Source organism: Podarcis cretensis (genome assembly GCF_951804945.1).
Source record: "Podarcis cretensis genome assembly, chromosome: 5".
In the NCBI taxonomy this organism is placed as follows: Eukaryota; Metazoa; Chordata; class Lepidosauria; order Squamata; family Lacertidae; genus Podarcis; species Podarcis cretensis.
In genome coordinates, this window is record NC_137174.1 from 71,204,090 (window position 1) to 71,219,244 (window position 15,155).

Below are 15,155 nucleotides of genomic sequence, written 5' to 3' on the forward strand. Positions count from 1 at the left end.
TTCCAGCTGTTTTTCTTGCATGATCTGCCAAGCTCTAGTCTGAGACCCCACCCCACAGCCCTGCAGACAAATTGGCTGTTGAGGCCATGGCTATTAAAGAACATGAAGTTTATTTTGTATCAGATCTCTGCCTTCCACCCAGAATCACTTTAGGCAAAACCATAATGATACACCCATTCAACAGTAATCAGACAGCAAATTCACAACAATATAAATCAAAACAAATAGCCTGTTTTTTCCTTGCTTGATTCCCAACTAACAACCCCTAGAGATAAACCTGTTTTGATTTTCATCATTCCTATTTTACTTTATTTTTTGCCACATGTTACTTTATTTTCTTCTGTTACAGGGGAAAGCTTTGCATGGAATGGAATTTGTGTGATAAATACTAATGCAGAAATCCCAAACAAAGAAACTGGAAGTGGGGGGAAATTAAACAGATATATTTCATGAGATACAAGTCTTAAAAAAAAAATATTAGTCACACTATTTTGGTATTCTAAGCAGATATTAGTCATATAGCATAAAGTTTTTTTAGAAGAAAAAACAGACATTAATAATCTGTAATAATTTTTTTGTGGCATGCTTAATAAGTTCATCAAGGCTTCTTATAAATCAATTTGTCATTTACTTTTCATATTTGTTGCATTTATTTCCTCCTGCTGAAAATGTTCAGCCTTAGTGAAACCCATTGAAACAGCAGCTATGGACATTTTAATGACACGAGTGTATTGAGAAGAGCAACGCTTTATGAAAGATGTATAATGTAGAGTAGGGAAAGCCAACATGGTGCTCTCTGGGTTTTGTGGGCTACAACTCCCATTGCACCAGCAAGCATGACCAATAGTCCAGATGTTTGTAGCATTACAATAAGTGTCAGGAACCTTTGGCCCTCCATATCTTGCTGAACTACAACTCCCATCATCCTTGGCCATTGCCCTTGCTAGCTGGAGCTGATGGGAGGTGTAGTTCAGCAACATATGGAGGGCCAAAGGTTCCCTGCACCTGAATTGCAAGTTCTGTCTTCCCTGATCATTGGTCGTGCTGCCTGGAAAATATGGGAGATGGAGCCCAATAGCATCTTGAAGGTACCACATTGGTCTCCCCATCTTAGTGGACTTGTATACGGGGTTTATGATTTGAATACTTGCATGTTCAATTTATTCTGTGAGATACAAGTGTTGATGTAATGGTTACCTCACCTCAACAAGGATATCATAGAGTTGCAGAAAGCAATCAAAATCATCAAGGAAAGGTACCTCTGTTTGGGACTTTTTGCTCCAGAGAAAAGACAGGTAAGAGATGACATGAGAGAAATTAGCTCATATGGTAGAGCATGAGACTCTTAATCATGGGTTTGAGCCCCACATTGGGTGAAAGATTCCTACATTGCAGGGGGTTGGACGAGATGATCCTCGTGGCCCCTTCCAGCTGTATGATTCTATGATCTATGAAATTTATAGATTATACAGGGCATGGAGAAAGTGGATGGAGAAATGTCCCCACTCCCCTCATAACAACAGAACTCATGGGCATCCAATGAAGTTTATCCAGAAAGATAAAAGAAAGCATTAAACGCATAGTTGAACTATGGAACTGGTTGTGTGTTCAGAACCAGAGACCTCCCCCCTAAATAAATTCATGCATGACTCAAATTTTACTTTTGGTTTTTGGCAGAATTTAGGCCACAACTTTATTGATTACAGAAAGTGAGTGGTTGCATAGGCTCTGGTTTGACTAGCTCTCTGCACTCTTTCAGGCAGCACTGACCCAGGGCACCAGCATAGGTCAGCCAAGGGTGAACACCTGGGAAGGTGAAAAGCTGGGAACAGACTCTGTTCACCACCCAGATGCCCCCCTGGACTCAGGTATGGGCACAAACCTCTCTCAGGGGTTGATCAAACCACTGAGTCCCTGGATTCCTTTAATGGAATACCCTTCACATAGGGATGGCGAGAGCGTTCTCCCATCCCAATCACATGAACCAGAGCCTATCCACAACCTTACAAGTTGTGACAATTTGCTACGTGGCAGGGGAAACCCAAATGGCAACAGCCAATCAGCCAAGTGGGGAAAATGTCAGTATATGGAAACATCACCGCTGCAGACACCCAGATTGTTGACATCACAAGATGCACCTATCTGTGGGAAAGAAGAATTTCCCAGGACGTTCACAGGCTGGATAAGTCTTTGTGAAGAGTGTAATTTGAAACCTTCCATTTGTGCATGTTCAGGAAGTTTGTCAGACCTGCTAGAAGAACTGAACTGAAAGGACGTGTTTTTCTCTAGTGCTGTAATGTCAGAAATAAACATCATGTAAATAGATTTCTGACTTATTTTCTTTCCCCTGCGGAAGCAGGAGGAGGGGTTGTGCATTTTACCCACACTTGGGAAAATGTCGCCTATCAAAATCTCCCTGGTCTGTCTGGATATCAGCCAGAGGAGGTTACCGGTAAGCAAGCTCCAAAGACAGTGAGAGGGGCCAGCCTCTATGGAGGGGCTTGCAAACCCACAGAAAATTCCTGCCGTGCCCCTGTCCCAATGACAGATGACACACAACGGCATAGCAAGGTCGATCGCAAAATTACCCTAAATATAGGGAGAGGTGGGCGGGTGTTCCGAATGCACGTACCGAAAGAGGAAGCTCTGGGTCACATACATGGGTATAAATAGGTCCCTTGATCCATTTGGACTGCGCCCCATTGGTCAGATTGAACCCAACATCGAAGGACCTACCAATTGGGTGTTGTGGCAAACCAATCCAACCCACCCACAACACAGGAGGTCAGTCTCCAGGTCTCACCGCAACACATGCCCTCTTTGAGGGAGGACACAATCTCCCACAGGAGGCAGTGATAGCCACCAATTTGGATGACTTTAAAAGTGGATTAGAGAAAATCATGGAGCCGAAAACTAGCAATGGCTACTTTCCATGAAGGCTATGCTCTGTCTCCATGGTCAGAGGCAGTAATGCTTCTGAATTCCAGTTGCTGGAAACCATAAGAGAGGAGAAAGCTCTGCTGTTTGGGTCCTGCTTGTGGGGCTTCCCACAGGCATCTGATTGGCAACTGTGAGAACAGGATGCCAGGCTAGATGGGCCATTGATCAGCACACACTTCTTATATTCTTATATTCTTACTGGGTGATTTTTTCCTTTTTCTTTTTTTGTGTGCGGACACAATAGAGGTTTCCCACATATTGGCACAACATCTCATGTAACCTCACAGCACTGAGACTGCTTTGCCATTTTCAACAAATAAATGGCACAGTACCCCTTTGCCTCTAATGCTAAACATTTTTTTTAAAAAACTGGAGCAGCGGTTGAAAGATCAGACTGAAACTATATCAGAACAAATCCCCCGCCCCTCAAAAAAGTGAGCTTGATGTTATTTCCTAGGAAGCTTAGTATTTTCTCATGTGAGGGGAAATGTCGTATTGAGCCAGTTTTCAAACCATGTTTTTATGTCAACTGAATCTCCAAGGAAATAACTTCCAGAATCAGCGGAAAGTGCAAAAGCATTTTCTCTTCGGCAGAGCTGGATACAAACCATTATTCTATTTCTTTGTAGGTGAAGAGGTTGCAACTGTGAGCCCAAACAGACACTCCTCAGTCTACTAGGGGAGAAAATCATGAATAGTTTCAATAAAGTGAACTTTCCCCCTGCCCACAGATAAATTGAAGTCAACTATGGAAGCAAACGGCTTGTCAGGTACAGAATTGGAAATCTGTGGATTACAGCCGATTCTTCTGGTCTGGTGCATTTATTAAGTGCAACTCAGAGCACATGTTATGGGGGGGAGGGAATGCAAGCACTAAAAGCTATTTTTAGAGATGGTTTCCTGTTGCTGCTGCTGCAATATGTGGTATCATGAAGTCTTAATCATTATCCCTTGCAGCCTCCCAGTGTGAAGCTGAATAGCAATAATGGAAAGTTGACAATGGGGATGCACAGAGAATCAAGGTTCTGAGATTAAAACAAATGCTGTATGTAACTTCAAACATACGCCTTGGGAAGGATCTACTGAAACAGCATTAATAATATTTGAGGGTTGCAAAGCCCAAATATTGTTCTATGTATGTATTAATTTCCTGTGGGTTATGGCTAATGCTTCAGTTCCACTGGCACAAGGGAGTTTCATGCAGGCAACAGAACTTCTGCTTCCTCTCCTATTCCCTTCAGCCTATTGCACACAGCCAAAATAAGTTCTGGAGGCTTGGTGCACCCTCCAGACCAGATATGGGGGCACACAGAGGAAGGAGAGGAGACAGAAGCCCCATTGCACCAGAGGAACCCTGCTGGCGTAGCATGGGATTCAAAACAATATTTCTATGCCACCCTTACAGGCAATTTCTGCCCCTCCCATGGAATGGGGCCTTACATTGGCGCCACTGAAATTTGCAAGACTGAAGTCTTCGTCTGATTCAGGGAACCTCCATTAGTACAGAAGGGCATAGAGCTAGTCCACTCATCCCTGCACCAACTTATGTTTATGTAATTCTTGATGCGGACACCTGAAGAGGACTTGTGCACCCTACTCTAACCAAGGGACAGAAATTGGAGAGAAGGTTGCATGACTGCTAAATAATATCTCTTCTCACACTTTGAGAACTGTCTGCCCAGGAAAAATCAGGGGGTGGGGGGGAATCTCTTGTCCTGATTTGGGCCAGTGACACCAACAAATCCAGATGAATCGGGGTGCATTTCCTCAAATATTGGTTTCAGCTTTGGTTAATTGTGTTAATGCCTAGTCCATCATTCTTCCAATAGAAAAGCATAACAGAAAGTTGAAATAGTTCCAGCAGGACCACGGAAGCTAGCTAGCAGAGATCTGTTGATCTGTATAACAGATACGATATCTTTTGTTAACTTTTGCTTTCCCTTCCATGGGTAAATCACCCTTGGTCATGCTCAGCGTATTCTGACAGGTTCCGACCAATGAAATATTCCACCTGCAAGACTCCCTCACAGTGCAAGTGGAAAGTTTCGTGAACTTTTGAGTCACAGAGATGACTTTGAAATAACATCCCCCTCAACAGCCAATTTCTTTAAAATGAACAGAACTAAACGATTTCATTTAATTGCAAGCTGGTAAACATCCCTCAACCTCAGTCAAAAGAAAGTATAATAAAACAGCAGCAAATACAGGTGAAATAATGAGCTGGCATGACTATTAACAGTGATTCCTAAACAGGCTTCCTGATAGTCTCCTTCTTGATTTATCTTAAATTCTTTGGGAAAATTTGAAGGCCAGCCATAAAACTTAGGTTTTCAATGGAAACAGAAAAGGGAGAAGACTGTATCCAATGTTCTCTAGAACATTGACTCTAGAAGTCTAGAACAAGACTCTTGCACAATAAAAGAATTCAGTATAACAGTTGCACTAGCAGAAACAAGTTGCACAACAGATTGTAGAATCTACTGTGCAACAAAATTACCAGCAACCTGCTTGTATATTCTCTTGTGCAACAACCTTGTGCTAGAGCAAAATATTTCACCAGTGGAACGAGTCTACTGCTAAGTGACTTTAACTTAGTGCTACATTGTATGCAATATATGCAGTTGGTCTAAACTCCAAGTGATGGCAGAAGACACATAGCTTTCTTTAGCCCTGTCCCAATAATGAATGATAAGTGGTATTCAACTAAGTTCTCTTGCAGCATTTAATTCCTTTTGCTCCACCTCAATCACAGATGATCTGATGGGGTACTTCTGGTGGTTCCTGGCGCCTCTGAGGTTTAGTTGGCTACTACTATGGACCAAGCCTGTGGAACTCCAGACCAGCAGAAGTTCAGCAGGAAACACCCCTTCCTTCTTTCAGACATCTTTGGAAAACTATAGTTTAGAAGGGCCTTTGCAATATGAATTTTCTGTTTTTAACTAATCAGTATTTATTAATGGTGTATTGGTGCTTTAAATTATGGTTTTGTGAATGCTTTTTGGTGGTTTTATTCTTATATGTTGTATACTATCTTGCTATATATTTCTATGAAAGTGCAGATTATAAATATGTTAATTAACAAACAAACAGATGTCTGGATAGATTGTTGTCAAGCCTACTCTGTTGAAGCAATGTTTAGGCTTGTTTTCTGTATATTAAAAGCAGATTAAAAATAATTGCTTCCATACTCAGTCCTTCGGTGTGCATCTAGCTCTTTATCATCCAAGCTTTACTTGACCTTTTGTTTGATTTTAGTCATTAAGAGAGCAATCCTAACTATAAGAAGGTGCTGTATTGCAAATTCTGTTCAGGAGCCTCTGGGAGGGGCTGTTGCCAGCTAAGGCGGCAGGTGAGTGTGGGTCTGATTTTGAGGATTTTGCTCTAGGTTACATGACTGAGTTTGGAAAGACTGAGTCTTTCCTTGCTCCACTGTGCCTCAGAACATCCTACTTTGTGACTTAATGTCAGCATCAATTACATCAGCTAAAGTTCCACTAGCAGAGGCCCAGCAGAGCCCTGGATGAGCTGGGGCAAGGGACTTATGCCAGTGCATCTCTAGCTAAGATGAGATGAAGGACTTAAAAAGGTAAAGGTCCAGTCGTGGCCGACTCTGGGGTTGCAACGCTCATCTCGCTTTATTGGCCAAGGGAGCCGGTGTACATCTTCTGGGTCATGTGGCCAGCATGACTAAGCCGCTTCTGGTGAACCAGAGCAGTGCACAGAAACGTCGTTTACCTTCCCGCTGAAGCGGTACCTATTTATCTACTTGCACTTTGACATGCTTTCGAACTGATAGGTTGGCAGGAGCAGGGACCGAGCAACGGGAGCTCACCCTGTCATGGGGATTCGAACCGCCAACCTTCTGATTGGCAAGTCCTAGGCTCTGTGGTTTAACCCACTTATGCTAGTGTAAAAAAAAAGGTAAAGGTAAAGGACCCCTGGATGGTTAAGTCCAGTCAAAGGTAACTATGGAGTTGCAGCGCTCATCTCGCTTCAGGCCGAAGGAGCCGGCATTTGTCCACAGACAGCTTTCCAGGTCATGTGGCCAGCATGACTAAACTGCTTCTGGCGCAACAGAACACCATGACAGAAACCAGAGCAGCACACGGAAACGCCGTTTACCTTCCTGCCACAGTGGTACCTATCTATCTACTTGCACTGTCGTGCTTTTGAACTGCTAGGTTGGCAGGAGCTGGGACAGAGCAACTGGAGCTCACCCTGTCATAGGGATTCGAACCGCCAACCTTCTGATCAGCAAGCCCAAGAGGCTCTGTGGTTTAGACCACAGCACCACCCATGTCCCTGTAGTCCTCACTGAGCCCAGGTTTAGCTGGGAAAGCTGAAAATCCGCCATATGCAAACTCTTTCATCCAGGCAGGTTTGGTTTGTGCTGTCAGTTACTTATGACATGAATATGCTGTTGTTGTTGTTGTTGTTGTTGTTGTATACAAAGCAGTGACCAGACAAGGAGTGCAGAGAGAAGAAATGCCACGGTGTACCTGTGGCAGCAAAACCAGACACCTTCATCTTCCCTACCTGCAATAAAACATGTATCTCTTATATCGGTCTCTAGCTGTAACTCTCTGATGCTTTGACTTTGTTGTTGTTTAGTCGTTTAGTCGTGTCCGACTCTTCGTGACCCCATGGACCAGAGCACGCCAGGCACTTCTGTCTTCCACTGCCTCCCGCAGTTTGGTCAAACTCATGCTGGTGGCTTCGAGAACACTATCCAACTGTCTCGTTCTCTGTCGTCTCCTTCTCCTTGTGCCCTCCATCTTTCCCAACATCAGGGTCTTTTCCAGGGAGTCTTCTCTTCTCATGAGTTGGCCAAAGTATTGGAGCCTCAGCTTCATGATCTGTCCTTCCAGTGAGCACTCAGGGCTGATTTCCTTCAGAATGGATAGGTTTGATCTTCTTGCAGTCCATGGGACTCTCAAGAGTCTCCTCCAGCACCATAATTCAAAAACATCAATTCTTCAATTTCAATTTGACTTTAAGCCTTGCCAATTACAGTCAAGATAATAGGATGGTTCCTAAAGCATACACCTCAACTGCCAAAGGCCAGGGTAAAGAGGTTTGTCTCTGGCATACAGTGAAAACTGCATAACGAATGCACCAGACATATGTTGTAGGGAGGGAATACTACAGCTTAGCTGCTGCCATAGAGAAGGCCTTATTCATAATGGAACATTATATTATTCTGCATTGTTAGACAAAAATAAAGCTTCTTAAAATAAATAGTATGTAAAACAAACTTCTTAGAAATTCTGAGGAGTATGAAAATGCTTGAAATAAATACCTCTCTCTAGTTTCCCTTTTATTATGTCTTTTCTGTATGTTTAGCTTAAGTACCGGACCCTTGTTGCTTTTTACATGTTGCAGAGCATCTAGAGGGTTTTTTGGTTTTTGTTCTTGGGCAACTATTAAATGATGACAACGGTGATGAGTTTCTTTACCCAGGCCCTGACATGAGTCATGGGGCCTCATAAAGTCAGCTGTCAAAAGCTACTTGGCTGAGGTCCCAAGCCCACTACATCATGCAGGGTGGATTCCAATGAACAGCTGTGAGACAGAAACTGCAACACATTGTTGCTGGGTTTTTTTTTACACGAATGCCCCACATCCCTGTGCCTGCATGACAGCTTGCACACTGGCTGACCCAAAGTTTAACACGGTCTCATTCTACTTTGCAAAAAAATCTAGACTATGATGATATGAGGTGTCAAGACATTCAAAAAGAAGATCTGTGTGCTAAATGTAAAATACAAGGTGTGAACAGAAAGTGTGGTGAATGGTCACAGAAATCGGACAGTGGGAAGTATTTGAACATACAATTGGCACTGGAAACCCATGAAATGCTCACAAGATGATGCTGTAACTCAAAAGGCAGTGTACGAGTGGTTTAAGCATTTATGTGAAGGGCAGCAAACCATCAAAGATGACCCTCGGTCTGGCAGACCGTCAACGAACCAAACGGCGGCAAATGTTGACAGAGTTTGTGAGTTATTGATGTGGGATCATTGTTTATCCGTCCAAATGATGGCAGAAGAATTGCATATTCTGCGTGAAATCGTTACTGAGGTTACTGAGTTGTCCCACCCTCCATCTTCTCCCAATCTGGCCCCACCGGCCTTCTTTCTTTTTCCAAAACTGAAATCTGCCCTGAAAGGACACAGATTTCCCAACATTTCACACATCCAACCTGCTGTGACGAGGGAAATGAAAGCAGTACAAAAAGAGGACTTCTCCAGAGGTTTCCAACAGTTCTACGAACGCTATCAACAGTGCATTGTATCAGAGGGGGCCTACTTTGAAGGCCTGTAAGATATGTATGTTCAAATATTTCTTGCTGTCCGATTTCTGTGACCATTCACCAAACTTTCCGGTCACACCTTGTATATGTGGTGGCTCCACTGCCTCAGTTTGGGGCTGAATCTTACAGAAATAGTGACGACTTCCAAACTTATCTAGCAACATGTGGCAGTCTGTGGCTTCCATGGAAGCTGCCTGATTGCTGCCCTTGCTTATCACTTTGGTGCACTCGCACATGTCCATTTTCACTTGACAACTGCTAGATGCCACAAAGAAGCATTACAGCTGGTGAAATTATTGGTCATTATGATTGTTGTTAACCGCTCAGGAATCCTAAGGGTGTAAGCAAATAGCTGACAACATGAAATAGAAAAAGCTGTGCATAACTGCTGAACAGTTTTCCATTTCTGGGTGCATCTGGGTTCCTTTGGCTGGATCTAGTGAGGACCAGCAAACATATCCATCACACAGTTAGTTTCCCATGGGAAACATAAGGAGGTTGCCTGGGAAAAGAAGACTTCCTGTGTTCTCTGTTCCACACTATAGGATGCAAATAGAACTGGGTGGAGATGCCACCTGGGCACATCTTCAAAGTCCCTGGGTCCCATGTGAAAATAAGCGGCTGATGATGGAAATGCTTATAGGCACATATGCAAGGAGGCTGATATATTTTCAGCTTATGGACAAAGTTTGCAGTGTATACATGCAGTCCTGCAGCAGTGGAAATTGCACGCAATAGGCAGGGGAGAAGGAATTCAGTAAGAAATGACATCATAGACATTTTAAGGAAGTGAAACTGGGAGGGGGAAGATGACTAGTGTGTTTCTACAAGGATGCAGTACATCATATCATTATGATAAATATAAAAGCCGAATTCTCAGTTACTTGGCTTATTTGGGGGGATTTCAGTGCTTGTGCAAATTATTCAGAACATTGTTGCTTCAGGGGAAAGTGTTCTCATCGTCTTTCTTTCCAAGCGGAGCTAGCTGAGAGATATTCATGAAAGATTCACCAGGGCCAATTTTTCTAGGAGTATAAGCAAAAGCCACATCAATATTTCAATGTCTCAAAAAATGTGACGATTCTCCTGCCTTGAGTCGATGCTTAGAAACCATTGAATTTTAATGGAATGAACATTTCTGGAAAGGTTCCTTATGAAAATTTATAGGAGGCAAGCAAGCTTTCCTCCCGCCCCCCTCTCTCCTCTAACTAATATTTTGAGAACAATAATGTTTTACAATATTGTGAGGTAGGAAATGGTGTTGGAAGGAGCCTGACTGGTGATCTTTTCATCATGGTCCTTGTAGACTGCTAGTTTCCCAGGCAGTTTCAGCTGTCACAGTTGCTTAGAGTTCACTGGGCTGTTTTTAGTTACTCATTCAAATATTCATAAGAACCGAGGGCTGCAGTTTGCTGTCTGGTAACAACTTCATTTTCTGCTCACACAGAGCTTGTCCTTGTGGGAGGCTGTTCTCTGCCCCGATTGGCTCTCGTGCAGTCACATGGCCTTTCAAGGATAATGGAGTTTCCTTGGGAGTAGGTGAAAGAAGCATGTTCTACCTTTTATCTTTGCTTGGCTGAACGATGAAAATGATTGCAGGCGACAGTTATGGATTATCAAAGAGATGTGAAATGATCAAACCTATATCAAGCACTGGTTTGTGCTACGAGAGAAAGCGCATCCTTTAATTATTTACTGGGTGGGATAGCTCACACCTCAGGAAACCTTAAAACGGTCACAGTTTTGTGCAAATATTTACTTAACAATATTGTAGTTGAAACACAGTAATGAAAATAGGTGTAATTTTGTGCAGTGTTCATAGGGAAGGCCAATGGACTGTGACATTTCGCTGCATGGGAGCGGAATCGCAGGAGCGCTTGCCTTTTATTGCATTAAAGCTCTTGTTACATTAACCCTTCAGGGTAGCGCAGAAATTAGCAGAAAGGGAAGGATCTGATCATCAGTTTAGAGCTTAAAGATTATCACAGCATAAGCAGCAAAATCACTTTTTCAACAGAATTAGCATTTTTAAGAAAATACCTACACACAGCAAACTGTAAATAGTCCAGAAGGAGAGCTTTGTGCATTTAGGAATGAGGGAGAAATTTGTTACATTTAAAGGCAAACCTACCTAATTTGCACTTCATGGGGTGCGGGGGAGATGCAGACCAAAATGCAAGCATCCTTCAAAATTTGAAATTATTCCAATTTTTCAGGGCCGTTCTTCAACCAAGTAACATACACAAAAATGCATGTACTGGGGTAGAGTGTACATAAAAATGCAACTATTGCCAAAGAAAATGTATATATTAGAGACAGCTGCATGCAAAAATGTGTATACAGTGGTATCTCGGGTTACGAACTTAATTCATTCTGGAGGTCCATTCTTAACCCAAAACCGTTCTTAACCTGAGGCGTGCTTTCGCTAATGTGGCCTTCTGCTGCTGCTGTGTCGCCAGTTTGTAATCCGAAGTGTTTGTATCCCCGTTTTCCACTGTTTTAAGGAGAATTGACACTAGAATGCTGCTGAAAAATATTGCAAACTGATGTGGAAATATGGAGAACTGAAATGGAGACTGGAAAAGCAAGAAATGGAGAGAGGCCAAAATAGGCAGATTTCCCCATGAAAGACATGTAGATAGGTCTTATCTTTCAAAGGTCTCAGAAGAATGCTATGTAAGGGCAAAACACTTACTGCACTTTTATTTTAAGCAATTAAATGCTATTGTTGCACACCACTCAATCTGAGCGGTGCATGATTCCAGGGATTCCAGACGCTTACCCGAGGTTCATGTTTCCTTTGAAAATGAGGCACAGCAAAGATTGTGGTGTCTTTATGATATATGGCTTATTTACACATGTATACAACCTGAGCCTATGATGGATAGTTCACAGCACCAACACCCCCAAAGGGTCTTGTTTCTCCCAGAGCTACATCCTTGGATTGAAATGGACATCAAACATTGCTCTGTCTCTCTGCCTTCTCCCAGCTTGCTGCTTTACTTCTGGCCCACATAGCTGCAACTATCAACACTAAACACTTGCTCTGTCTTTGTAACTATGCACTCGATGAAGGAGGGCTCTCATTCATTTGCTATCTCCCAAAGAGCCCCTTCCTTTGTTCTCCTTAATGGCCCATCACCTAGGCTGTCACCTCACCGGGAGGCCAGTCTATCTATTCCAAGAATTAGAAACTTTGATTAACTTTCAACACTTAGAAGCGATCAGAAGGGTCTCGGGATACAGCATAACAGCCCAAAATCATAACAGTATGCACTCACTTGCACAATAGCACCAGTATTTTCAACGTTCCCCCTTTATCCCACTAATATTTCATCTTATCAGCAGAGACATAGGATATAAGGGACTGAGGAAGTTGCCTTGGACGATATCTACCTTTACCTCCACCCCCTATTTTATGCTGTTATTTCTATGTATATTATGCTATGGCCACACAGCTAATGCAATAATAAAGTTGTTGTTGAAGTTGCAAGTGACCCACCTAGCTCAAAGTATACTCCTTTTATCTTGGGTTAATTTGTCTTGATTAATATGCCACCGATTTATTTTATGCAGAGAACTAGCAACACATAATATGGTTTAATATATTTCTCTTAATTATAATAATAATGGTGATATGTTTGCCCTGTGCTAAAGGCTTTGAATGGGAAACATTACATAACTCATAACTATTCATCAGAATTCAGACCATGCAAAGGTAAACATGAGCAATTCTACCACAATACACACACACAAGGTAGCCCTGATGGCTAAATATAAGACTGAGGAAAATAGCAAACACTGGGAAGATGCCAGGTGATGTTGTAAAGGCGGCAGAGAAGGAGATATAGTCAGGGTTCAAGGGATCCGTCTAATCCCACAAATATTAAACAATGTGATCACCTGGGGACAAACTCTTAAAACATGAGTGGTGAACCTCCAGCCCACAAGTTGGTTTTATTCATGTTTCACGTGCCTGGCTTTTATTGTATTGCTGCTTTATTGTATTTTGTTACATTTTATTGTGCTGGCATTACTGCTGTTAGTCATCTTGAGCACTATTTGGTGAACAGGCAGGATACAAATTTAAGAAAGAAACGAACCATGTCTGTTGCAGGTAAACTTCATGGCTGTTCCATTGCAATAGGATTAATGCAGTCTAGCAACTCTGGCTGATGCAGAAAGTGACAAATTTCTTCCTGATGAGGGTCCTTGTTTTCTGGGAACATGTTATGCAATTTTTGCTTACCTGCCAATGAGGGCATGTGCATATGTGAACATGAACACACACGTACATACATGCATGCAAGCACACACACACACACACTTTTCATCTTTCCTATTCTATCTCTAGAATTATTTGTAGTACAGACAGTGCTCTACATATAAAATAGCCAGATTTAAAATGTGTTTTTTTCCCCAGCTGGGAACACAGCCGCTTCCTTTTGTGGTGAGGGAACAGCCATTCTGTTCCAGTCAAAACCAAACACACATTTAGAGCCTTGAACAAAGGAAAATGCTGGCAGTGGCAGTGGTGGTGAGAAATTTAGAGTATGTTAATAGCAGAAGGGGAAAGGGTGAAGCACGGCTGTCTCCCACCACCAAGACCAACTCTCTGCTCTAAATTCGTCCCTCTTTGTGCTGCTTTTCACTTTACAATACAGTGTCAGAGCTGAGTCACATAGCTTTGTGTGGTGTATGTAGGTAGCTCCTATGGATAAAGCATTACCCCTGTGTAACTGAAGCCCCAATTTTTTGAGCGATTTGCAAAATAGGTAGATCAGCCCTGGGTTCTGCAAACACTTTGCTAAAATGTGAATCTTAAAACGCAAAGAAAATTTGAAAAGCAGTTTGATGAACAAAGGAGGTGGGAGAAGCAGTTATTCTAGGTACAGCCATGAGAACAGCAGAAAAGATGAAGGCATGGTCAGAAGAGGAGCAGCAAAAGGGGTCCGACAACATTGGGGCAGCTGAAAGTTTGCACCACGCAGTTGCTGGCTAAACTACAAAACAGAAAAGACAGCAGAGAAACCTTCTTTCTAAACTAAACAAAGGATGGGAAGGTAAAACCCTACCGCTGCTGCCACCAGGAAAAAAAAAGGATTACAGTTTCATTGCAAATATAAGATAAAACCATCCCTGGAAGGGTAAAAGCAAAAAAAAGTAATAATGTTATTTGCTCATAACACCCACTATCACAGCTACAGCAAAGAGACTGTCAGCATTTCTATTACAGTGCCATATTTCAGGGGCTTATAACCAGGCCATGAAAAGATGCTCTGAAAATTGAATCCAGAACACAGGCTGTCTTTAGCTGCAAATTATATATTACTCTCAGACCTGCAAGGCTGGATGCCGTGAACACGAACTACGAATCGTAAACAAGACACAGCTAAATCATAGCAGGTGCATTGATGCGGTATTAAGTTAAGGATGTCACAAGCCTCAAAATAATTTGAAATATTATCATGGTTCACACCATCACACTTAACAGTGCACTCATAGAACTTGTTTTGTGTGTGTGTGTGTGTGTGTGTGTGTAAGCTATCTAGATTTCTCTGAACACCATTTCCCGACATTTCATCACACTTCTACCCTCTTCCAATCTGACACTCTCTAGGTGTTTTGCAATACCATGTCCATCAGCCCGGAATTGGGGACTCAGCCACATTCAGGCAATTACCGTATTTTTCCATGTATAACACGCCCCATGTATAAGACACCCCTTATTTTGGAGGACTCAAAATTAAGAAAATGCACTATGCACTATCAGTTTATACAACGACCTCTTATTTTAAACTTTGCATTAAATATGCTTTGCGCATGCATTTCGTTTTGTTTTTAAGGGATGTGAGGAGAAGGAAGAGAATTGGGACAACAGTAGGGATGGAGTGGGTTTCAA

The 15,155-nt window shown here is 42.4% G+C and overlaps 1 long non-coding RNA gene across 1 annotated transcript; it reads left to right on the plus strand.

Moving 5' to 3' along the window:
- Positions 1-1,498: 1,498 nt before the first annotated feature.
- Positions 1,499-6,026, plus strand: LOC307216096. The gene is made up of 3 exons (XR_013838910.1): positions 1,499-1,868; positions 3,570-3,710; positions 5,693-6,026. It is a non-coding gene; the product is annotated as an uncharacterized lncRNA (long non-coding RNA).
- Positions 6,027-15,155: the final 9,129 nt, after the last annotated feature.